Source organism: Aquila chrysaetos, chromosome 2, assembly GCF_900496995.4.
Source record: "Aquila chrysaetos chrysaetos chromosome 2, bAquChr1.4, whole genome shotgun sequence".
NCBI lineage: Eukaryota > Metazoa > Chordata > Aves > Accipitriformes > Accipitridae > Aquila > Aquila chrysaetos.
The window spans coordinates 31912961-31940351 of record NC_044005.1 but is presented as its reverse complement, the minus strand read 5'-3'; the positions used below and the strand labels follow the sequence as shown (position 1 = coordinate 31940351).

The window sequence follows — 27391 nt, the reverse complement described above, 5'->3', positions numbered from 1 at the left end:
AACTGAGTTTACTTTCTATGCCTTTTAAGAGACCTAAGTAAGGTTTGTCGTGCCTCCAGGGTTAACTTGGCCGCTGAATCTAGGAGTTGTCAGATGTGCTACTCCTGTCCAAACACATGGTCCTCTTACCCAAGCGTGGTGGTGCTTTTCCGCCTGGACCACCCACCCCTAAAGAAGAATTTCATATTGAGGGAGAGTGCTGATGATGTCATTCTTACCTTCAGGACCCCAGGATGAACATGAATTCTTTGCTCAAAGGAAATTTGTCCCTTCCTTTCCCACATACCAGGCTGTTAGGCAAAAAGAAATATATCATCACTCCTTATTAGTCTTGTGAAGCTAAGGTGAAATTTTATTTTGGCTAAACTCTTTGATAAATTTATAAATAGTTTTATGATGAATTATATGAAAGAATGAATTTATGATAAATTATATTTTTCAGATAAGCTCTTTACTACAAATGCTCACCAACCTGTATTCTAAATTCTGCCTGAGGCTGCAACGATTTCATTTCATGAACAGAAATAATTTTCTTGCTATTTTTCAATTTCTCATGTCTTTGGCATTATATCATATTTACTTATTCTCATTTCTTCTGCTGAGTTTAATCACAATTTTCACCAGCGCTGAAGAACTCCAGAACCCACTAGAACTTGTTTAGAGATGGAGGCTGTGAAAATGAGACTTACACTAGTAAAGAACAGACATAGGCAACTGCAGCCTTTAGCTCTCAGTTGAGTTCAGCATACAAGCAATCTCTGCAGTACGTAGTTGAACCAGATTCATAGAAGCCAGCAAGCCAACTGGGGCTTTATCTTGGCTATTATGAGCCACACAGGACCTAGATATTTATCTCTGTGTTAGTTCTGGTCTGCTGTGAGTTGATTAGATTTGATCAATCCTTTTTTAAATGAGGAAAGACGAACTGCAGTGTTATAGTAGAACTGATGATCCATTCAGGGGTAGGCAACATATTTTTCAATCTTCATTCTGCCCTCTTTGGAATTATACTTTGAATAGAGGTCTCTGGAACATGGACCAATTCTGAGGGTCCTGGGCAATCTTAGATGAAGCTCTCAGTCATTTTCTTTTTCTCTTTTTTGCTTTAATGTGGATATATGTTCACACCTGACTTTCCATGGCACTGCAAACACTTCTGATCACTAAGTGATAGACTTAACCCTCCGATTTTCTCTTCTTGGTCCAACAATCACAAAACTATTGATCCACATATCGCCACATATCCACCCAGAATGCCTTATAATCTCTGTGCCTGTTCTCTGTGCACAGAACAAGAGAAATGAGAGTGGGCTGCTTAGATGCAGGGCTGATTTCCCAGGTCTTCTGTCTGCTAAATGAAAGTCCTAACCACACACTGAACAAAGCAGGACAACCTTGTTGCCTTCACAAATCTTGTCTTTGGGCTTGAAGATTCCCTTTTCTGTCTGCATTTTACAAATATCTTTAACTGTCACTTTAACTGTTGAGTTCCACTTTGGATCTGATGTTTGAGTGTCTTTCTCAGGTTAACAGGAAGAGGAAGAGAGAAATACTAAGCACCAGACAAATACACAACTACAAAAAAATCAGGAGATGGGTTGACTGGACTAAACTATTTTCAAATTCTTTATAATGTACTGGCTATTAGAGCAATCCTTTTAAACTTCACACAGCCTATCCTGTAAATCTTTTTATAATCTTCAAGACTAGTATGGTGGAAAACAGCTATGAAGGAAGAGCACTTTCAGTTGGATTTTTCTCTATTAGTAAAGTTATCATAATTAAGTTTCTGTGAGTATAATCCCCATACTTTCTAATTGTTATCCAGCTGTTATGCCAACAGTGTTGCCCATATTATAATCTGAAAAGCATTGTTTGTATTCTGTAATAGTGTAAACATTAGAGTATACAGTATGGTTCTTCAAGAGTATCATCAGGAGTTATTCAGTTTTCCCTAACTTCATTAACATTAAACTTTCATTTACATATTTGTATCTCTGTTGATTCTAAAACACTTAGACTCTTTCACTTTTTCTTGGGCTTCCAGCACCAATATAATACGTTCTTATCTTTCAGGATTTGAATGATTTGCCATAGCTTTCTAAATGTATTGATTCCCTTAACTACAGGGCAAGCCTTCGACCATACTTGCATGAGCATTGTCTGCCTTGCTGCTTTCTTTTCCACATTGAAGTAACTGTGAGTCAACAACAAGACAGACCTCTTTGTGACTTTTTGTGTCTGCTGGTTGACATTTTGCAACTGTCTGTTCACATAGGGAATGGTAGAGTTCTTGGTTTTGTGAGTCCCTACTGTCAATGGCTGGGTATGGCTGCTGTAAAAAATCATCACTAAGATCTTCTTATCCATTCCTTATGCTCCTCCTTCATCATCAGGATATTGTTGGCTAGAATTTGTTTTTTAGTGGCAAACTGATTAAGCTGTAACTTAGTTAAATTTCATAAACCACAAACTGGCTGCAAGCCTAGAAACACTGAAACTTTTGCCTAATTGGAATCAATTGCTTCTCTATTTATACTGGATTACAATGTTATTGGCTCAATTTAGTTTGTGGGAAATAAATTGTTGGCGGTTTGGCTGAGCAGCTGTAACAATGAAAAACTGAAAAAAAAGATGTGAAGATAACAGGCACAGCCTGTTTAGCATTGCTAAAGCCATTGACATTATCATGGAGAAATGGCTTCAAGCCAAGAGAAGCTCATTTGGACAAGATGGAAGAGAAGAATTGTGGAATGTTACTGAATGTTGCAGACTCAAAAGATATGTTTATACTGTCACATTGGCCCACTCCCTGTTTAATGCCAGGGTCCTAATCCACTATTGTTCATGCTGCATAGATGTTAATGTGCACACAAGCTCCATTCTGGGATGAACTAAATATTTCTCTTGAGGGGAAATCCTACCCATGTGATCTCTGTAGCCATAAAGGATAGAGTATGCTGATTTCTTAACCCTGCAATATGCACTAAGAACGTAAGACATGCTAGCTACCCTTAAAGGACCTCTTCTTATGACTTTGGAGAGATCTTATGATCTTTCTAAGAGTATTAAACCCATATGCCCATTCCCTGTATAATGTTATAAGAATAAAACTCCAGCAGCCCTAGCAAGGAAGAACTTTTAGCAGCTTACTAAAGGAGACAGGTTGGCTTCTCTCCCTCTTCATCTCATCAGGACTTGCTAGAACTCTCTTTTCCTGCAGTCCGGCAGAGCTCTGCAGAAAAATGAGCACTGATCTCAAGGTTCTGCCTTCCAACATAAGTCCATGCACACTTGCCAGTGGCTGCTATGTCATCTTGGACCCCTTTAGTAATTCTTCTCAAAGGCTGCAAAGCAATAGATGTATCTGGGCCTAGGCAGCCACTTAGACATTTGTGAAGTTGGGTATGGGGCATCTGTTGCATGTCACACACATTGCTTTCTGAACAGCAACGCAGTACATCATGTGTTAACAGGCATATCATGTGTGATCAAACACTACCAAGAATTGGTGTAGTTGTTTGTTTTAAATCCACTTACTGATACTAGTGAAGAGACTTGAGCTCTGACTGTTTTAAGACTAACCTTTATAGTAAAATGCAGGATTTTGCATTAGTAGGCTGCCCACTGTAAATCCTGATGATGGAACAAGGGAAGAGTGAGAGAAATCTTTCTCACCCAGGCGAGGAAGGACTGGGGCAATAGAGACAGATGTGTAGAGACATCTGCAATGAGTGCAGAAAAAAGAAGTTACCTATGTGAAGGTGGCCTGGAAGGCAGTATGATTATGCTTCTACACATGGTATGAAAGCTTTCTTGAGGCAAGTTGTGAAGAGCACAGCAGGCCAAGCAATATGGATGGCTTTGAGTACAACAGAGCCAAAGCCATCCCTGAGGACCTGCCTGCCTTCTGCCGGGCACCTAGGCTCATGCTTGACCTCTCTCCCTAGAAGTTCCAGATTAAGTATCTTAATGGTGTGCAGGCCTGCCTCTGATGGAAAATGCCAGTGTTTCAGAAAAATAGAAGTGTTATATATCTGACATGAACATGGTAAACCAAGGATTTTTTACTATTACTGACTGTGGAAAAAAAAAAACCAAACCAAACAACCTACATCTCTGGCTTGAGCTTTCAGCTGAGAAAAATCAGAAACCCATCCTACAGGACATACGTGCTTCTTTGGTTTGCTTCAATATTGACGCAACGGTATATTCAGATTTCATAGGTTTTAACCTTAACCTTAAAAAGAAATCCAAGCTGTTGAGGTTTTTTCAAAACAAAACATAAAGTAATGCAAACTGTGTTTGCAGACAGACTGAAACCATGACTGCAATGTATGAGCATTTCCCATCTGTCATTAATCTCATTGTGATATTTAGCTCTAAAGCCTGATTATGTTCTGTTAGCAACCATATTCACTGTCTTCGAAGTGATTATTTTAGTGTACATATCACAGAAGGAAAGGAGGTGAAACTGTTGGGAGATATTAAGACTTTTTCATTGAATAAAATATAGAAAGGAGGACTGAATTAGGACAGAAACAAACATAAAAGAATTGAGAGAAGAAAGTAGCAGGTACAGAAAAAGTAGAGAAAACTGTAACTCTTAAAAGGAACCCTTTTCCTTGCATGTGGCATGAAGGCACTGAACGAAGGTAACAACAAAAACTTAAAGTCTGATATCTTCCTTAATCACTAGGCTTGTCACTAAGAATTGAGAGCAAACCTGAATTCATCCCCAGCTGGGAGGAAACTCAACTATCCCCTTAGAAAAAGTTTAACATTCTTGCCCTAGTCTATTTGAAACAACAGCACTGCAAGAAGTCTTACGTTTCCCCTGTGCACATTAATGTGGTATTCTGTGAACTCTGATTATGATTACTACATACTAATACTATTAATTGCTCCTATGCTGAAAGATGCAGCAGATGTATTTATCAAATGCTTTTAGCCTGCACATCTGGACAGAGCTGCCACATCTTGGAATTCCACTCACCTGAGCAAATGTTGCAAAGAAACACACAGCCACCTTATTTAAACACCACTGAAGAAAGCTTAAAAAGTGAGGGGGAAGTGCCTCTTTTTTGCTCTCTACAGCTTCCTGAGGAGGGGAAGTGGAGAGGGAGGTGCTGATCTCTTCTCCCCGGGATCCAGCAACAGGACATGTGGGAATGGTTCTAAGCTGCACCAGGGGAGGTTTAGATTGGACGTTAGGAAGCACTTCTTTACCAAAAGGGTGGTCAGACACTGGAACAGGCTTCCTAAAGAGGTGGTTGATGCCCCAAGCCTGTCAGTGTTTAAGAGGCATTTGTACAATGCCCTCAATAACATGCTCTAACTTGTGGTCAGCCCTGAAGTGGTCAGGCAGTTGGACTAGATGATCGCTGTAGGTCCCTTCCAACTGAAATAGTCTAGTCCTAATTCTATTCTATTCTATTCTATTCTATTCTTAGGTTTTCTGTTCTTTTCCTTTTTTCTGAGACATTCCCTATTTTCTCTGTAAGTGACTGTTAGAATTCGTAAATCCAACTTTGGGCATACCACTGAAATGAATACAACTATATCAGCTTACCCCGATAAGAACATAAATATGGATATCCATCCATTTTCAAGTGTATTAGCTTCAAGTGTGACCGTGCATACACAGTAGTTCAATAACACAGTGGTTAAGTGATCAATTTTCATTGTACTTTTTTTACTGGGCGAAGTTTTACAAAAGATGAGGAAGCCTTTTAATTTTATTGAGTAGCATTACAGCTTCTCTTTACAATACATGTCACACAAGAAAATAAAATTTGGAGAAGTGGAATGATAATAAAGGTGTGACCAAGAAATCTGAGTCTTTGCTTCAAATATCAATTTGAACACTTTTTTTTTCCATACTCTAATGAATATGTTGCCATCTTAAAGACGCCAGCTCCCAAAGTACTGCAGGAACAAGAGTACACAATCAGATAAATTACGTTTCTTTTTCTAACACCTTCTCACTAAACTGATTTAATTTACTATAATTGAAAACTTTTTTTAATAACTTGTATTGAGATGTACTTTATGTGTTGGTTCTAGTGCCTGTGCATTTTAACAGCTAAGTGATAAGCCTCTAATGAGACATTGTCACACTAATGATTATTGCAGAAAGGAAAAAATCGGACAATGTCATGAACCCTTTCCTCATTTTTCTCCCCTTCTTCCTTCCTTCCCCCTCAGCCAATAAACATGTCCTGGAACCTGTTAAACAATTATAATTTTTTATATATATATATTATCTGTGTATATATATCTGTCTCTGCAGCTTGAAAAAGACATTTAAATCATGAAACTGCAGATATATGCTAAACATTCTGTGAACAGTTTCTTACTATTTATTTAAGAAATTTTTACTTGGGACAAAAGTGAAAACTTACCTACTCATTTTGTACCTTTACAATTTCAGCTATGCAGCTGGTGACAGGACCCTGAACGGCCTCTGGTCTTGAGATTCAGTCACACGGTTACTTAAAACCCTTCAGCCCACTGAGGAGGCTCATTTTTGTATTCAGTAAAACTATGTTTTGTTAGATTGTTAGAACTAGCTTTTGAGACAGAGAGGACTCATACATGCTAGGTAGGACCTGAAAGAAACTTTAAAGCAGACCACAAAGTGACACAAATCACTCCCTGTGAGGCCGACTTACCTTCCCTGTGTCCATGCTGCCCCAGCCAGGTGGAGAATCTCTGTTGCTGTTGCAGCATGAGGGCAAAGCTGGTAAGTACCAACAGGCACTAGTCCAGCAAATGAATCATTCCTGTTCTGTAAGGTTTAAAGGGACGTCCACTGGCGGGATTAGGCATTCAGCACATGCACTGTCCTTCAGGAAAAGATACATTTCTTTTCCTTGGTTGTCATGATTTATGCTGAGGTTCTTACAGTTTAAGTTTAAATTTCTTGGCTTGTAGTTAGGAGACTGGTGTCAAATAGGCCAGATTATCTGTTGCTGCTAATTCAATCTGAAATGTAAAAATCAAAGGTACTCAGCCATTACTTGCTAATCACCGCAGTGGTTTAACTGGTAAGATGTGGGGCTGTCGTTCATAAAAAGTGAGGAATAGAAGTTACCATGTTAATTTTCAAAACCCAGCAGCCCTCACATCTGCATATATTTACTAATTCAGAACCTGTTAAAATCAGGAATAGATTTTCTTTGGTCTTGGCAAGTTTTGGATTACCCAGTTCAGTTACTGGGCTATATCATGAGAGGAGTTTTTAAATGTAGATAATGTAGACCTTTTTTCAGATTTCCATAAGTAACAGTAATAGTTGAAATAGCATTTTTCTTCCCCTGTGAACATAACTGCTTTTTTTTTCCTCAGAACTTGTTGTAATTAAAAACTCCACTGTATTTTATATTAATTCTTTATAGATTTTTAAGCAATAGCCCTGCTCATGCTTGTGTGTGTGTAGTGGCTGAATCCCACAGTTTATCAGGTAGGAGCATGAGATTTTCCACCTAATGAAGACTAGGTCTGTGTGGTTCATTGATTCTTGTCCTCAGGAAGGAGGCTTTCCTGGAGAGCAGAGCAATAGCAAGTTTAGCAAAGAACTCATAAAGACAAGACTTAACTGTCACAGAATAGAAAAATATAATAGGAGGACAACAAAGAACAAAATCCTTTCTCACGCTGGCATTCGTACAGACACCTGCTAGCTTGCAGGATGAGAATTGGAAGTAATGTTATCACTAATATTTTTTTTTTCCCTGCAGAATGTAGACTAATAAAGTTCAAGTTCCTTTATTGTTCCTGTCCAGTTTGACTTCTTTCCTTATTACAGTTTCCCTTTGCTGTCCTTTTCCTTTATTTACAGTTATTCCACAAAATCTTAATCTACCAGGTGAGCCAAGAACTAGAAACTTTTGAGATTGTCTGAGGTAGTTCTTTCCAGCTAAAGCACAACTCTCCCTTAAGCCAGCTGAGAGACAGTGCTCCACTAAAACAGCCCCAGTTTGTAGAGTCATAGAATCATAGAATAGTTTGGGTTGGAAGTGAGCTTTAAAGGTCATCTAGTCCAACTCCCCTGCAATGAGCAGGGACATCTTCAACTAGATCAGGTTGCTCAGAGCCCTGTCCAGCCTCACCTTGAATGTTTCCAGGGATAGGGCATTTACAACCTCTCTGGGCAACTTGTTCCAGTGTTTCACCACCCTCAGTGTAAAAAATTCCTTCCTTATATCTAGTCTGAATCTACCCTCTTTTAGTTTAAAACCATTATACCTTGTCCTATCGCAAGAGGCCCTGCTAAAAAGTCTGTACCCATCTTTCTTATAAGCCCCCTTTAAGTACTGAAAGGCCCCAATAAGGTCTCCCTGGAGCCTTCTCTTCTCCAGGCTGAACAAACCCAACTCTCTCAGCCTTTCCTTATAGGAGAGGTGCTCCATCCCTCTGATCATCTTTGTGGCCCTCCTCTGGACCTGCTCCAACAGGTCCATGTCCTTCTTATGTTGGGGGCCCCAGGGCTGGACGCAGTACTCCAGGTGGGGTCTCACCAGAGCAGAGTAGAGGGGCAGAATCACCTCCCTCGACCTGCTGGCCACGCTGCTTTTGATGCGGCCCAGGATACAGTTGGCTTTCTGGGCTGCGAGCGCACATTGTCAGCTCATGTCCAGCTTTTCATCCACCGGTACCCCCAAGTCCTTCTCTGCAGGGCTGCTCTCAAGCCCTTCATCCCACAAGTAGTTTAGCTTGACCCTGGATGGGAACATTAAATATTTGGTGCTGGCTCAGAAAGTCATTTAAAGGGGTGCGATTAAGCAGTATAATAGGCCTTTGTAACTTTTGGCCATTAGGCAAAACAGATGACAACTCACCATCTGCCTGTTATGTTGTCTTTTAGGTTTCATATGCATTACAGAAGACTAATTACAGTAGATTTTCAGAAAAGGGTACTAAGAGTGGTACGAAGTCTTGCTACATAATTTGAATGTTCTCATTTGTGTTGAAAGTATCCAATGTGTCTGTGAATAAGAAGTCTAGTAAATCATGTTCACTCTACAACCAACCTCTACAAGTTTTTATTTTGTGCTTGCTTTATCTAAAAGATTTTTTAAGTAAAAATCTCCAGAAAGCAGTAAAAAATATAATTCTGGTACATTGTATTCTTAAATTTAAGAAAAATGAGAAAATCTTAGGACATTAGAAATTTTGTAGCAAAAAGTTATTATGCTGCAGCTAGAGTTTACCGGTGGTTTTTTGGGTTTGGGGTTTTTTTTTTTGAGTACTCTTACTCTTCTATAACTGTGCACCAAGCACAATAAAATTACCTCTATTCAATTGAATATTCGCTCTTGTCAAAGGTTAATAGAGTAGGTTCAAATTCAATCAGTGTAACAGGCTTTAGCTTTGATGGGTTTCAAGGATACTTTCAGCTTGTCAATGGAAAAGTATGAATCTCACTTTGCCCTTGAAGTAGCATTAGGAAGTTTTTGTCCAAACTTTTGTGCTTAATAAAGTTCTTTGCATTCAGAATGTCACATCTTGATATCTGTTCATTTTCCTTTTGTGTCACCTACTTTTTCTCCTCTGCAAGGCATACACAATGAGTGGGATAGTTGGAACATCAGAAAGTTTGAGCTAGGATTTCAACATTATGAGACCAAAGTGCATCCATCAAAACAAAAGCTTTGAGACCAAACTAAACACATTGCAAGCTTGATAATGAGTACACGCTATTATGAATAACCATGGTGAGTTCTCTGAAGCTGTATAGACTAGGTGTTTCATGTTTGCTACTGTTATGAGTCATGGATAACAACAGGACCTCTGACCATTGCATTAAGCTGACACATTTGTTAAGCTATTGTTTTACCAACTGTCCTCCATATCATAGCCAATATGAACCCAGCATGATCATGCATAGTTGTGTGCAGTAATATGCCATATTTGCATTTGAATCCTGCACAGGCTTTTTTGAATCTTTAATAGATTAAATATTGTTTGTCTTCATCTTTTCAAGAGTATGAGAATTGCTTATTTGACTGAACCTCTATAGCTGAACATCTTTAGAGGTTTTTTTGGCTGGATTCAATCTATTTAAACTTAATTTACAGTTGTGGATCACAAAGACTTTTTTTTACTAGGGCTGTAAAGCAGATAAAAAATGAGAGCAACCAGGGTTGAAATGGAAATGCATCAGAGCATAAATAATCTGCTTTTCTGTGTAAAATGAACAATGGGAATTTTTCTGCATCAGTTTAGGTAGGAAGATATTTAGTTATGTGAAAACAACAAAATGAGATGCAAAATGTTGCAAAGTTGGTAATAGATTAATACACTGTAAAGAAACAGCATTGAAAAGAATAAAAGGAATAAAAGTTCAAGTGCTTAACTGAGTTCTGAGGCAACTGTAAGCACTCAGGAAAAGCTTGGGTATCATGACAGATATTGCAGTGAAAATCTTGTATAATGTTCTTGTTTCATGTATAAATGGTCAAAATAAAGAAAAATGTTAGAAACAACATTTGAAAGGTAAGTTCAGGCTTAGTCTTATGAACAGACATCTAATTTTCTGTTTCCCAAACATCACCTCAACTTCTCCCTTTATTTTAAGGTGACACTGCATAAGATTTTACCTATCACTAGAAAGACCATCAAAACCATGGTGTATGTAATGCTAAATAATCATTTTTTTAATGCTGTATTTCCCAATCATGACACATCTGTGTTTGTGTGGGTGAGTTTATTGGCAGAGCTGGCTTTATGTGGCTGTAAATCTTATCTCAGTTTAGCTGTCGTTTCATGAATCAGTAATCTGATGATTTTTAGGAGGAGCTTTTAGCTCCTCTGAATACATAGGGGCATACCTTTAGAACAATCTTTTAAGTGATGCTGAATGAGGACACCAAATGTGGTAAGAACTGGAATTTATGGTGTGCATGTAGATAAAGGATGACGAAGTTCTAACTGTAGGAGACAGAGGGAAGAAAATGAACCTCCAGTAAGGATCTGTTGCTACCCAGAAGTCACAGATCTGAAGTCATTGTACCTACAGTGGATAACTACCCAGTGTTTCTATCCAGTAACTGCAGAGTGCTTTGTTAACACTGTGTGTTGTGTTTTGACACAAATGCTGAGAGCTCTAAATACCTGAATTGCCTGTGTTACCACTATTAACATTGGATATTTTAAAGCGGTTACACTTTCTATCAGAATGAAATCTTGCAGAATTGAAAATGGGGTGCTACAGAACCTCAGCCTTTAGTCTTTTAGGCTTCCTGCTGTCTTTTTAAATCTGCAGAAGTGTGAAAAATTAGATACCTGCAAATAATTGAAGCATTTTTTAAGCATTTACTTGGGTTCAGTGGGGAGATTCCCCTATTATTGCAAAAGAGCAGATTTTTTTTCTTGGTTTCTTGTTTTAGATTAATCATACACAAAAGGTCAAAATTGATCCATGTGAAACAGGTTCATGTGAATATCACTATTATTTTATTTTATAGATTCCAGAAGATTGTAATAAGATCAGAGGCCTCATTTTATTATTTTGCAGTGTAGACTATATTTAAGGTTTATTTTACCTATTAGCTGAAATATGAAAGCAAGTACAGGAAGTATTGGCAAACAACCTTAGAGAAGGGCATACGTGCTAGAGAGGCTTGACATCACTGGTGAATACTCCTCTGCATGCAATCTGTTACATTTCTGTTTAACTGTAGAATGGTTTCAGACCATCATAAAACTTTTTCCAGACTAATTCCTACCTGATCCTAATCTATAAATCAAGGAATTTAATATATTATGAAAGATACCCTCTTGCAAAGCTTTTAAAATGGCATGCTGTTTATCATTTTAATTATTCTTCTTTCATATGATATAATTTAATTTTATCCTACCTGTCATGGTTTAACCCCAGCCGGCAACCAAGCACCATGCAACCGCTCACTCACCTTCCTCACAGTGGGATGGGAAGAGAATCAGAAGGGTAAAAGTGAGAAAACTCATGGGCTGAGATGAAGACAGTTTAATAGGTAAAGCAAAAGCCACGCACACAAGCAAAGCAAAACAAGGAATTCATTCACCACTTCCCGTGGGCAGGCAGGTGTTCAGCCATCTCCAGGAAAGCAGGGCTCCATCACGCGTAAGGGTTACTTGGGAAGACAAACACCATCACTCTGAACATCCCCCTCTTCCTTCTTCTTCCCCCAGCTTTATATACTGAACATGATGTCATATGGTCTGGAACATCCCTTGGGTCAGCTGGGGTCAGCTGTCCCAGCTGTGTCCCCTCCCAACTCCTTGTGCACCCCCAGGCTCCTCGCTGGTGGGGTGGGGTGAGGAGCAGAAAAGGCCTTGGCGCTGGGTAAGCACTGCTCAGCCAGAACAAAAACATCCCTGTGTTATCAATCAGCACTGTTTTCAGCACAAATCCAAAACTTAGCCCCATACTAGCTACTGCGAAGAAAATTAACTCTGTCCCAGCCAAAACCAGCACACTACCCTAGAACATAATGATGAAAGCTGCATCCTAAGATTACAGATCTTTGATTTTTGTTGGCTTTTTAAAAAGCTAGGATTTATTTATCATAAATAAAAGTTTTACTAGATTAGCGTGGATAAAATCTGACTCAAAAGACATCAATGTTTGAATAACTCAAGGAAAGCAAAATCAGATATATAAAATTAGAGTTTTTTAACACCTGCAACGTTATTTTACATACCACAATCAACTACAGCTCGGCCCCATCAGAAGGCAACGATAGGTTCTAGAAAATAAACTATACATGTAATCATTTCACCAATACCAGAAACAAGTGTAATTGGAATCTAAAACCAGCCAGGGACAAAAGATCAGTTTATTAGAGATTCACTGACTGAAAAAGGCAGGTAAAAATCTTCTGTCTGATACAGATGTACCTCCCAAGCACTACCAGTGAACAACAGACAACATGCTAATCACAAGGAAGAGATATTTGCATTATTAGACTTATAAAACATGACCATGATCACCAGAAGCTTTGAAGGCCTAGATCATCAATTATTGCACTAACTGTTTGTTCTGTTTGTGTCTCAGGCTAAAAGGAAAGAATCACTCAAGCAAAAATGAGACACACAAAATTGCTGCCTCAGTGACACTTCAGTTTTAGCATCTCATTATTTATTATTTGTTTTGCTGCGCATATGTGACTTTAAGTTGAATGTACTCGTGTATACTCCAAGATGCATACTGTGCAACACTTGCGAAATCATTATGCACATTATTCTGCAACTCCAGGCATGAAAGCTGCTTCTTAAAGTTCTGCCAGCTTCTTTCTTAGCTTCTGTTTCCAACTCAAGTAAGAAGTACCAAAGCCACCCATTTTAGGGTTTGGATATCTCTATTTAGATTTGAAATCCAGGTGTTAGCAAGCAGATCTCTAGGAGGAAGATACCTCCATCTGAACAAGTGCACCTTTTGGCACATCTTAGAAAATACTTTTCTTTTTTTAAGCCCTAACCAATTCATCGCTGTATTTCTTTTCTGAAAAGGACCCAACAGCAAGATCTCAACAGTAGTATTTTCCAAATGATAAAACAGTGATCAAAGAAAGTTCAAAAAGGACATACCATTGATAGTAGAAACTTCCTTGATTATGACTACTTCTCAGAATGAACCAAGAAAGATAACATGCAGACGTGAAATTTAACAGTCATATAATATATTTAACCTTTTTTCTAAGGTTATAAAAAATATCTTTCACAATATAATGTATTATAAACATTATAATATATACTAAATATATAGAAAAGCAGTAATAGTGCTCTGGTAGCAGATGTTATCTCTTTTGCTGTCTTATAGCTAGAAAACTATGGTCCTTCCCTAGCAGCAGATCATGCTCTCTCTTAGCTTGTATCATTGTCTTTAAAGTTATACTTGACTTTGAATACTACAACTTTTTTTTTTCCTTTCCAAAACATAGGTCAAACAGATTAAGCCTGTAGAAGAAAGTATACATACCCAACTCTAAGATATGCTTTCTATGATATGTGTTAGAAAGACCAAGATGTTTATGGGAACTCATGTGAGAGAGACCCTCCACCCTCTCAAAAAGTACATTTTTTAAAAAGCAGGGACTCTTCTTGCCTACTTTTATTAGATGAATGAATGTCTGATTTTGAAGAGTGGGTAGTGATACATCTGTATATAGAATCTTTTTAATTGTCCTGTTCCAGCACTAACAGTCCTTGTTTGAAGAACATCGGAAAAATACAACTCCTATCATATTCAAATGGTATTCAGGCTCCAAAGTCTGAAGAAAATATTTTCTTGCCTCTAAGTTCCTGTTGTTTCCTTGCAGAAATTTCTTTACAATGAAATTGTAATTTAAAGAAAAGCTATAGTGTTGCAAACATGCAGAATTGTTACGTTCATTTGGTTTTCATTTCATATCCAGCAACGATATCAAGGTTTTAACCATTTAATTCTTTAAAATTTTGGGTTCCATGTTTGTTAATTAAATTCTTATTGTACAACTTGAACGATGGATTACATATATCTTTTTATTTATAATATACTTACTAATCCAAATAACACAGACATACTGGTGATCTACATCTATGTAGTTAAATAGAGATAAGTATTACATTCACTAATAGCCTTACAATTTATTATATATAATGGTTTGATTATACCAAAGATATTACACGTCACTTAAATGTTTAGAAAGAATTCACACTTTGAAGAGGTATCAAAATTAGCTGATATTTTTTATGACAGTAAGTTAAACTTCTTTGACAATGTACTTACTTACATTTCAGTGGTGAATTGGAAAACAATCCTACAATTATCTGAAAGACTATTACTCTTTAATACTCTAAAGTATACCTTTAAAAATGACCTCCTAATATGAATGAAAACTCTATGTGAAATGTGAATCTTCTTACTAATCAGATTTCCTTCTACTCCCTCTCGTTTGAGATATGCGCTCAGGTGTATTAGGTGATTATTTTTTATCTATCTCCCATATGCTTTTTGAGGCAAAAGGTAAATTTTTTTTAAATGCACAGAAACAATTGAAACGGTTCAAAAGAATATTGAAAGACCGGTCATACTGATTCGGATCAAAGTTTCACCTAGTCCTCTGTACCTGCTTCTGCCTGGACCTGCACAGCAGCTGGGGTTTCAGGCAGAGCCATCCTGCTGCTAAGTCCAGGCCAGACGGATAGATCTCAATCACTTATCAAAACCTCTGACTAGTCAATACCGACTGTTAGGAAAAAGACTGAGCTGGCAGGCTTCTTCTCCAGGAGCAGGGTAGGAGTCTTAGACCCAGGGTCACCTGTCGTGTGCTAGTAGAAGCTCACTGGTCTGAAGGGGAAAAAAGGACTGGCTATAAATGGATGTCTGGGGAAAAATAACAGGGCAAGCATGTACGCTCAGAATTCCCTTCTTCTACTTTCCCAGGCTGAAAAGCCTCTCAGTTTAGAGGATTTTCTGAGCGTTATGCAGCTTGTCACTGTGGTGTGGTTTATCATTTACGGAAGTGTGAACTTACCTATAACAGAAAGTGTGTAGAGATGTCTGTGACAGTGCAACTGGATCAAAGAACCCTGCAAAACAGAGTGCAATGCATAAAGAGGAAACTCATCTTTATGTTTATAAAAATGGAAGTTCTAGGGAAAAACACTTCATTTGTAATGGATCACACTTTATTTTGAAGTCATTCTACCCCTGTAGGTTTGGACTAACTTAATAAAATATCATAAATAACCCTTAAATGTATTATACAATGTAATTTAGATTCTTCTCTGAGTAAACTAAGTTTAAAGGTTCATCTACTGTATGTATATCAGAGTAGTAGTAATTCAAGGCATAGTTTATCAGCATCAACTTAAAGCCTTTTTCCTTTTAATAATTGTATATTTGGGAAAAAAAGAGCATACAATAGTAGTATAGGATGTACAGGTGATAGTGTCTACCTTTCCATTGAAATGCCATATTTTAATTTTTTTTCTAAATTTGCCAGTCACCCTGGGTAAGGTTTGAAAAAACAACATTTAGAGAAGATGGGTTTGTTCATCTCTTAAACATTTTCTGAGAAACTCCAGCTCCTCACAGTTTTGCTATATGTACTTGTAGTTTTGTGGTGAAAGTCAGCGTGGAAAAAGACATGTGATTTTCACCATCCATATATAAATGCACTCAAATCCAGCCAGTGGCTAAATCTGTGAAAAAAATCTCAGTTCATAGAAATTCTGCAGAGAAAAGTTCTTAAAGTTTGTCTGTACAAGGAGAACTTTTGTATTCACTTTCTAAATGGACAGTTTTGCGACACTCCTGAAGATAAATTTAAAGTCATGACAGGAAAAGAAAAATTGACAAAACAAACCCAGAAAAGATCTAGGGGGCTTGCTGGTAAACAGGAAGCTGCCTTTGTGCAGCTTTCATACAAAATTACTGTTCTCTCTTGTTTACCTTTAAGCACATAATCAATGCAACTGGGTACACTAGGTCAGACAGGAGAGACTAATCATGCTCTGTAGCCAAAATTTTCAGTGGTGTTTGGGACTGAGATGGTTGTTTCCAGCAGCTGAAAGTGACAATTCTGAGTTTTGACAGACAGCTTTTTTCATTATACAGTCACAAAGGGACCCAAGTTTCCAAATAGGAATGGGAAATAATTATGCAGAGAAGGCAATATGCTGTTCCTCATTTTAAAAGACACAAAAGTGAGAAAGAAACCATGGTGATGAGGGGCTATAGGCAAGAAAATGAAACCGGTGCAAAATCAAAAAATATTTAAAAGCAGGAAGAGTGTCTGTGATCCTATGGATAGCTGTTTCACTAGCCAAAGTATTCAACTTCTCTGCATCAAATAGTTGCTAAATTACCTGAAAACTCTTCCCAACTAGTACGATAGTACTATAATTTGGAGCAGATTTGTAATAGCATACTTGGGCACTGATAATGCCTCCCTACTCTGAGTGAACCTTGTGGATATCAGTACTTCCTACTTATTTTGCTGAAGAGTTGCTGCTGAAGCATTTTAATGACATTTTATCATGCTTCACAATTCCCCTCCAGGATGCAGTACGATGAAAACACAAAAGAAGTAGTGAAAAAGAGTGGGTAGGAACTGCAAAGAACCAAACCAAAATATATTGAATTTTACTGCTTAGGATTCTACACTACTTAATTTTGCTTAGTCTATTTTGCGCATTGTCTTATATAACTAGTTGACTTTTAATTGTCCAGCCAGCAAGCTGACAAATAAAACATTTTGTGTCAGGGCTTTATAAATAAATACTTGTTCTTGGTTTGCAAAAAAAATCAAAAAATCCCACATATAACCTGAGAATCACAGAATGGTTGAGGTTGGAAGGTGTCTCTGGAGATCATCTTGTCCAACCTCCCCCATTCAAGCAGAACCCTGGAAGAAGTATATTCTGTTCTCCCCTCATAAAAGTGTTCAAACCCATTTCAGTGACTTACTAGAACAGTACTGTAAGTAGCTAGATTTGACTTAGGGGTACTACCAGTGTCTCTTATGGACTGAGTGATCTTTTCATCACTCTTAAAATTTTTTTGAGCTAATGAGTATAATTGATTAAGGCAGTGAACCCAGTACATTCCTAGTATGTCAAATGTCTTCATTTGAATTCCCTTTCTCTAAGCCATTAAATATTTAAGTAGTACCTGCAAGATAGAGCAAATAGGTCAGCATGAGCAAATGAGATGAACGTGTCCTTACAGTACAATATAGTGGACAGAACATATTGATGAAGACTCGGAAGGGCCTGAGGTTTTCCATGTTGCGTGTGAGAGATCTAATCATTGGATGGTTAAATAAATTACAAACTACCATCAGTAAAATAAAACTATCACGTAGTATTTATTAGACTCTGAAAATGAAATGTTTAGGAAGTTCTTTTGCTCGTGTTTCAAATTTAAGTGCTGTGTCACTTCTGTTTCCTCTGAACTTGACCAGTAAATTTGAATTGAATATGCTGAATAACTCCATTGCCTTGATTGTGTTTTGAAGCAGAGGTATATCTTACTCAGAAGCTACGTTCTTCTCTAACGAAAAGTTTATTCATGTATTTTTAAAATTATGCACTACTGTTACCATCGTAATTTATTTTTATTCCCCACCTGCATTATTTTTTGGTTACTCTTAGAGGTATGATTTCAAGTGTACAGAGATAAGCTACAGGAAGGCCTCTGCTATGGTTTTACTAGGCCTGAGTAGTTTCACAGTTTCAGTTGATATCCTTCAAGAACAACAGTATCACTCACTCACAGTGATAGAAATAATAGTGCAGATGATAGAAATAATAGAAACTTGAGATCAGTTTCGCTTCTGGTTAAGTTCTGTGAATCTGCAACATTGAGCTGGACATTTCATAAGAACACTTAATATTTCTGCATAGATTTAGTAAATATCACTTTGGTATAGTTGTCTGACATTTCTATTCGCATTCTTGACTATAAGCAGTCCATACAGAAGTATAGCTGAGGAATGGAAGAGAATTAAACCTTTCTTAAATATATCCATTTGTTCATTTAGGGGTCTCTAAATATCAGTATTGCACTGATGTGAATTTTGATCAAGTGCTCTTTTGCAAACATTTTACCGCCGTATTTTGCTGTCCCTTCTTTAGCCCATATGCCAGTTTGAATTCTAGCTCTGCAGAGCACATATTTCTGCGACTTACCACAACAGAAAATGGTCTTTACTCTGCCAGTAGGGCAAGAATTATACCATTTGTTTTTTAATTTATTTCTGCAACAACAAAAATGAAAGAAAATATGTCAACTAGCAAAATAGGTTCTGATAGTCTAGGATGCAGGCTAAGAGACAGCACACACAAATCTTCAGTGTTGTATTTCTGTTAGATTTACATGAATTCTGAGCTTATAAATCACTCTTACGGCTTATTAGAAAGTAAAGCATGGTATCCTCAGGTCATCATATGGGCACAACTTCACAGAGAACACAAGCTATTCAGTAAATACACTGACTTTTGCAAACTGTAAATCATCTGTGAGCCACTACTGTTCTACTAATTACAGTAAGAAGCTGTGCTCATTAGCTGTTCTCATCTGGTTCACTGCACGAGCTAAATAGTCCGTAAATGAGCCAGCAATTATTGCTGTATTACTGCTACCAGCTCTGTTCATATCAAAATATCTTCCTCCAAATGTTGTGCTTCTTGGTATTATCACGTTAGGAATTTCACAATTTCATGTTGAAGCGGTTAATTGGGAGATTGTTCTTGGAAGATGGAGGAGCTTCTAAAACTTCTGTAAATGACTGGCTGTCATAAGTATCTTCAGCCTATTTGTGACAACTTCTTAAACCAGGCAACTACATGAATACATAAATATTGTTCTTAATGAACTAAGAAAGAAAATGCACACCTTGCTATTTATCCTCAGTTCTTCTTCTAATAGTAACCTTTAGTTAGGTACTAGATTTAAACATTTAATTATGAAGGGGAAGCTTTATGGATTTGGTAGCATTCATAGGCAGTGTGATAAATTAGTCATATAAGAGTTGTTAGTAGTATATATACTGCATTAGTAAAAGAGGAAATATGAACTTACTGTTGTATTCCCACTGGCATCTTCTACAGCAAGATTTTTAAGGCAATAACCTGTGTGCCAAATACAGCCTGTATGACCCATCCAAATGTCCTGCAGACGAATTTTCAGAGAGGGAAGTGTGCTTTAGACTCAGAGGGATAGGTAAGGGACATGAGCTTCCCTGTCCTTACCTCCAGTCTCACACATATACTAAGCTGTAAACACTTGCCGCTGTTGGTTTGGGTACATCATCCCCTGTTTTCTGACTTGCTCTCATTTTAAAAATTCCGAGGTTCCTTGCTGTAGAATTTATACTGAGTCTGCTTATGTTGGTCAAAAGGCCACCCATTTGATCTCCCCATATTTTATCAATGAAGTTCAGACTTTGTTCTTTCTACTGCCTGTGTGGTTCAGGAAAGTTTTGCCACAATACATAATTATTAGAACCATTTTTCACATGGGGCACTTTCTGATGTTGCTGAGAGAGAAAGCATTCAAAGAGGAAATAAATATTGATATTAAAGATATGGCCTATCTCTCAGAAAGTCGAAAAGGCACGCACTAGAAGCAATTCCTAAACTACAGCGTATTTCATGAACTTTGTAAACTTGATGATTTAAATAACATGATAGTAGCAGGGTAAAAACAGCAGTTACAATTTCCAAGATGTTTCTATAAGAAAGTATGAAGTTGCAAAAGTATCTGTCCTTTAATATGTGAGAATTTCTCTATACAACTTCAAACACCACAAGCACCATTAATTCAACTCAACTGGCAGACACAAATGGCTTTTGCTTCTTAGTTCTGGGCTTAATCCTGCTGGGCCAAGGCTTAGGAAGGTAGGAGCATTAACACAATAAAGCTGAGACTACCATGAGTAACTGCATAATTACAGCTATGTATTTTCAAAACTAGCTCCAGGATTGTGGTGTGCTTCCCTGAGATGCCTTTATAGTGCATGATCAGTGACACCTTTCCCTACCTGGAAGGTAGGGACTGCCAGGCAGTGGCTGCTGTCCTCCTGTGGCTGCTTCTTTAGGCACCAGGAACACCTCAGGTGCAGCATGAGACAGGATTCTTCCAAAGGACCTTTTGGTGAGTGAAGCGGAAACAGGAGAAGAGCATCAGGAGGTGGTGATTTGGAAAAGGAAGGAGAAAGAAAGTATTTTGAAATATAGTGGTGGAAATACTCAGACTACTGAGGTTTCCAGGATTCCTGGTTTATTAGAATATTTATTCTCTCTTTTTACGTTTTGGCAGCTATCAGCCAAGTAAGCCAAAGGAAGATCATTAATTATGGTTGTGGTAACTGCACTACTCTTAGGCATCATTTTAATTGAGGATTAACAGAGTGAAAAAAACCAACATCCTACATAATTAATATTTTCCTAATATGAGTATCCTGCACTTGCAATAGAATTATATGCTATACATATTCTGAAGCCACAGAGTCCCATTACAAATAGGAGAACAGGTGGAAATGGTTCTCTTGGACAGCACTCAGGTGTATCCTATGTCTAATATCGGTTATATAATCCCCAAACCTTCTGCTCCATTAAAACACAGCAAGACTGACAGACTGGGGATCAATAGTTGCCATCATTTCTTTCTGTGGTGATCATAAGTGGTTGTCAAGTGTCAGAAAATCAAACTTTTGTCTTTCAGATACTTTTGAGGCTTGTAAAACTGTTTTCATCCTGCATTACAATGAAAGTAAACCCTTCCAGAAATAGCATGAAAAATGTAATGTGAGAGGAAGAGGTGTAACGCAGAGGAAACAGAAGCCCAGAATTTAGGGCACCTTGCTGGATATGGGAGCCCTTATGGAAAATCTCATACTTAACTCTCCAGAAGAAATTACGTATTTATGAAATCATGTACATTATATTGAAGATTATATTTTTAAATTTAAAGCTTTGGGTTTAGTGAAACACAGTTTTCTGATGAAAAACATGTTGTCAAAATATTCCGAAACAGCTCTGGCTAGGACATCTTCTTATCAGGTGATTGTCCTGGACTTGTTAGACATTATTACCCCTAACGTGGTGGGTTGACCCTGGCTGGATCCCTGGTGCCCACCAAAGCCACACTATCACTCCCCCTCCACAGCTGGACAGGGGAGAGAAAAATATAACGAAAGGCTCATGGGTTGAGATAAGGACAGGTTCATCACTCACCAATTACTGTCACGGGCAAAGCAGACTGGACTTGGGAAGATAATTAATTTAGTTTATTACCAATCAAATTAGAGTAGGATAATGAGAAATAAAACCAAATCTTAAAGACACCTTCTCCCCACCCCTCCCTTCTTCCTGGGCTTAACTTCACTCCCAATTGACAGGGAATGGGGGTTGCAGTCAGTTCATCACACGCTGTCTCTGCCGATCCTTATTCCTCAGGGGCAGGACTCATCACTCTTCCCCTGCTCCAGCATGGGGTCCCTCCCACGGGAGACAGTCCTCCACGAACTTCTCCAGTCTGAGTCCTTCCCACGGGCTGCAGTTCTTCACAAACTGCTCCAGCATTTGTCCCTTCCTTGGGGTGCAGTCCTTCAGGCACAGACTGCTCCAGCGTGGGTCCCCCACGGGGTCACAAGTACTGCCAGAAAACCTGCTCTAGCGTAGGCTCCTCTCTCTCCGTGGGCCACAGGTCCTGCCAGGAGCCTGCTCCAGCGCAGGCTTCCCACGGGGTCACAGCCTCCTTTGGGCACTCACCTGCTCCGGCGTGGGGTCCTCCATGGGCTGCAGGTGGAGATCTGCTCCACCGTGGACCTCCATGGGCTGCAGGGGGACAACCTGCCTCACCATGGTCTTCACCACAGGCTGCAGGGGGAATCTCTGCTCTGGCGCCTGGAGCACCTCCTCCCCCTCCTTCTTCACTGACCTGGGTGTCTGCAGGGTTGTTTCTTTCTCATATTCTCACTCCTTTCTCCAGCTGCAGGGGTTTGTTTGCACAGCAACTTTTCCCCTTTTTAAATATGTTATCCCAGAGGCGCTACGACTGTTGCTGATGGGCTCGGCCTTGGCCAGCCATGGGTCCATCTTAGAGCCGGCTGGTATTGGCTCTATGGGACATGGGGGAAGCTTCCAGCAGCTTCTCACTGAAGCCACCCCTGTAGCACGCCAGCTACCAAAACCTTGCCACGCAAACCCAATACAAAAGTAAACTATCACAAACTACTAGCATCTTTGACTAAGTAGCCTGATTTTTCTTTAAGATGGAGTTGTTGGCATGAAGGGATAAGATAGCTTTGAAATAATTTATCCTTCTTTCTCAGATGAAAAAAGCCAGATGCCATGTTATACTCACATTCACAACTTTTTAAAAAAGTTAATCAGAAAAGCAACTGTGGTGAATGTATTATGTAAATGTTGTTCTTTGAGAACATAGGATACACAATTTATACAATGAGGAGTTTTAACCTGTTTTTTAAAAGTACATTACACCCTTAAAAACTAAAGCACAACTGGTGCATATCAATGTAAAGGGTATCTTCAGCCAGTAAGTAGTCATCTATTTTGATAAAAGGCCCTTTGGATTTAGCAACCCTTACACTCGTTGATTTTAATGAACATAGTTCATTTTAACGGAAAAGAATCCAGTGTGGATGGTCCTTCCTTTTGTTGTCATTGTTACATGCAGCAACAAACAGATCAAGGGAAGAGGGATACAAAATCAGGGCTGCAGTAAAGCAAAAGGTCATACGCTGACGTTTCATGTTGATTCTGGAGAATTATTAGCTGCACAGTGACTGGCACACTTAACAGTACCTTCATGATTCATTTGCCAGTCACTCTGCAATTATTCCAGGTGCTGCTGGGGAAATGACTCTCAAGTTTTATAGGAGTAATCAGCATATAAATGTTGGCAGGATAAAACCTCCAACACGGGCTTCAGGTGCAGCACTCAAAGCAGATGGAAACACTTCAGTCGGTTCTTAAAAGGGGTGGTTATATCTTGGCTGGAAAAAAAATTGTTCTGGTGGAACTTTGGTTTTTATCCTAGTCTTATCTGAAAAATGGAACAGAAAGTAGAACTTAAGAAACTTTTTAGTATTCAAAAACAAAGAACTGATTTTTTCTAAACTAAGTCCTGTCTGTTAGGAGCAAATAAGAAATCAGAACAAAGGATGTTGGACTTCGGGGGTGTGTGTATTATTTTTATTTTTATTTAAAGGAGTGCCCTGTCTGATCTTTCTAATTGCTTTTCTTCAGTAAAATAATCAGTGATGCTAATGTGGCTCAGGTCAAGGGAGTACAGACAGCACAGTGTTGTTTAAGGCATTTCTTGGCATTTCTGAAAGGTTCTAATTCTCTTCCAAAAGGGCTGAGTCAGTTTTAAAAGATAACATAATAAATACAATACAGTCGGTCAGGCTACTTTACAAATGCCATTGACATAAAAATATAACTTCAGAGCAAGGTGTTTTCTAGGTAAAGTTGTCAGAAATGTTTGGTTGAAAATTTTCCTCTCAAACTGTTAGAAAGAAAACATAGTTTGACCTAAATGAAATTTTATACCTAGAAAGTACTTTCACAAGATTTTTAATGAAAATGCCTGATACCCAAAACATTGGAAATGTGGAAAAATGGTATTTTGATTCTATATGCTTCTTCCTTATTCAGTGAAAGCTCCAATACATTGTCTCATTTTTCTTTATGATATTGATTATGAATCTGAATTGGATCCACTGAGGTAGACATTGCTTCACTTCGCAGTATGGAATGTCTTAGAAGAGAGTACAAGCACCTAAAAGCAACTTAGAAATTAAATCCATTTTGCTTTCAGTTTTTCTCCAAAAATCAACAATTGCCCAATTGTCTCTAAAAATTATTTATACAAATTAACCTTATTTAATTATGTAACACCACGAAATAACATAATGCCACTATTCCTCAAATAGGATTTTAAGGTAGCTATAGATCAAAGAAACATTGGGTTTTTTTGCTAAACTGTAATTAATTCATGCATATTCTTTTCAGCCAGTGAATCTTAGTCTTAGTTTGGAAATTAACTTCCATTTTCTTTTTAAAAAGCATCTGAATGAGTCTATTTTTAAGTATATTTCATTGTGTCCTTGGATCATCCTTCTTGTATTAAGGGGAGAGGATGGGGTTCTGCACTGAATAGGCACTAGGAACTTTATGTAACACAATAACATTGCCCTACTACTATTAGAAACCACAGTATCAGAGAAAAAACCTGAGAGGACTATATTTACTGACAAATGAAAAATTGAACTGGACAGAATAGGATGAGTAAAAGAGAGAATAGTTCTAAAATCTCTCTGTGGCATAGGTGACCTGGTCCAGTAGGCCTGCGGTCTTCTCTTCCCTACAACGACTGAAAAAAAATTGGGATTTTGTGTCTTTCTAAAGCTTTATATCACTCATTTGTTATCTGCGTCATGCTAACTACTTCACTAATTATAAAATAATATAACCTAGAGTTCTGCAATGTAGAGATTTTGTGAGAGAGCACATTTAAGCTCCTAGACAGTCTTGGGGTTCACACTGTTTCCTGTACCAGTATTGGTTTTGTAGCTGAGGCAGTATTTGATAGGACAGACACAAATTCAGTATCTTGAGTGCTGCTCAGGCTTGCTAATCTTAGAAGCACAAGGGATCCACAGACTGGATCAGCAACTTAGTGACCATCCATGCAACAGCATTCAGGAAGACTCTAACCATATACATTGATGTTTTTCAAACACAGAAAAGTGGTATCAGAGGAATGCATTTTGCATTTGGCTTAAAGACTTTAAAGGAGATGGCTATTCCAATTTATTTTTTAAAAATAGTCTGAGTTGCAAATTGATTACCAAAACCTTCTCACTGTCAAGGCACAACTGTCAACACTGTGACTGGCAGTTCTATGGAACACAGCTGTCATAAGATTAAACACTGTAAGAAGATTTCTTGGCCATAACCTGGACAAACTTTGCTTCAACAGACCTTCATTTCCCATACCATTCTGTATTCTCTATTGGTCACTTGAGAAAAACCTTCATTTTTCTATGAAAAAAATATGAATATTTTTACATTTTCAGTTCTGAAGATGAGCACTCCGAAAGCTTTTCATGTGGCTGCTTACACAACTGTGAAGTTATGAAAGCCAGGATAGCCTGTCTATGTGGATGCAGTCATCTAAACACATCAATATGCCACAGCAATAAGAGCCCTGTTAGAAGGCAGTTACATCCTCACAGCTGGGCTTCTGTACAGAGTTAAAGGACAGGTGGGAGCTTTGCAGTTACAATGCAATGTGTAGATGGGAAAAAAATGTGAACCACAATGAAAGTCCATTATAAACTTAGTATATGAGAACTTTGAGACAATGCATTTGTGTGACTTTTCAGTTCCTACAAATGGTATTGCTTCTGAAACTGAATGGATTTACAGGACTGCTGGAAGCATCTACAATTATAAGCTCTAAGAATTTGTCAACAATGAGAAAAACTGCTAATTATTCATTCTCGTTTTCATTACAGGTCCCAGTGGGAGAAAAAAGTTCAGCTGGAGAAGGATTAAGAACCTAGGGTGTTATTTCAAAATGCTTGGAAAGATTGTGGAAGTAGAACATGAAGCTAGTGTTGATGAGGAGACACTATGACACTGCTTGTTAGCGTATGGTGAAAACTGCCTTATATGTTCAAAGTTCACATCACTAATTAATACACAGTTTAAGTGCCAAAACAGATGACACCAAGTAATCTTCAGGCTTTCTACACTCTGAAGCTGATCAGATTACTGTAGGTTGAATTAAACATGTCAAAACAATGACTTTTTTTAATGAAATGACATTACCTTGTCATCTTGATTTGCTCATGCAGTAGCAAAGCTTAGTCATTTGGATCAAATTTATGTGGTCTTTTTTCCTCTAAGGTATTTCAGGCATGGAATACTACTAGTGTCTTTGAATCCACTTGTCATTTCACAGAGATCTTCAGTAACATTAAGGGTATGGGGCTAACACAAATTATTTGTAAGTTTTCTGAAGTACTTATTTCATATGAAACCTTGTAAGTGTTCTAGAAAAAATTTAGCCCATTGTTTTTGCCTGTGTATGTGTATCATTCAGTGACATTCTCTCTTCTAGTTCTAGCAGCTACAGTACAGAGTTGCTTCCATGACGTCTCCAAGACCCAAGGACAAGAAAGAACGTCTTGTCATTAAGATGGTCTTCTATGAAATCTCCTTAGGAAACTTTGGAAAACTTCCTTTGCATTTACCAGATTTGTAAAGAAATCAGTGAAGTGTACTAGATTATCAGATAGTTTCCCAATTAATATAATGATTTACTACTAATATGGCATTTTAGATACATAAGTAAATGGTCTCGTTATATTTAAGTACAATCTTTTCTAGCTATGTAGTAATGAATCTTTCAGATTACTAAATGAAGGCTTCACTAGATATAAATTATTTTGAAATAAATTTATGAAAAGAAGCCTGTGATATTTCTAAACATTTTGTAATAAATAAATATTTTCTACAACTATATATATTTCCCTAAAATTAAGTAAAGGCTTTAGAGCAGAGCTTTATCACTTTTTTTTGTGTACAGGAGCCACCATCACTAGTTGTAGTCACTAATATCCCTGGCCATGACCAGCTCTTACTTCTGTATTGGGAAAAATGGCTTGTGTGTTATGTACCATACTTTGGCAGCTGCTGCTATAGAGATTTTATAGAAGCAGCAAATTCACTATTGATATTTTTAGTCCTGATAAGGTATTTTATTTCTGACAGGACTGAGTGATCTAGATAGGACTAATTAGTTTTTCATCTTGGTAGGATATTTGTACTTCAAAAGAAACAACTAATGGTATAAGGAATTATATAAATTGGGACTACC

The 27391-nt window shown here is 38.0% G+C and overlaps 1 long non-coding RNA gene across 1 annotated transcript in view; it reads left to right on the top strand.

The window, feature by feature from the left end:
* LOC115334567 overlaps positions 1–26848 on the top strand; it is a 58044-nt gene extending 31196 nt beyond the window's left edge. The window contains exon 4 of the long non-coding RNA XR_005934015.1: positions 26025–26848. This is a non-coding gene — a long non-coding RNA (uncharacterized LOC115334567). The remainder of the gene's footprint in view (positions 1–26024) is intronic.
* The last annotated feature ends 543 nt before the right edge of the window (positions 26849–27391 follow it).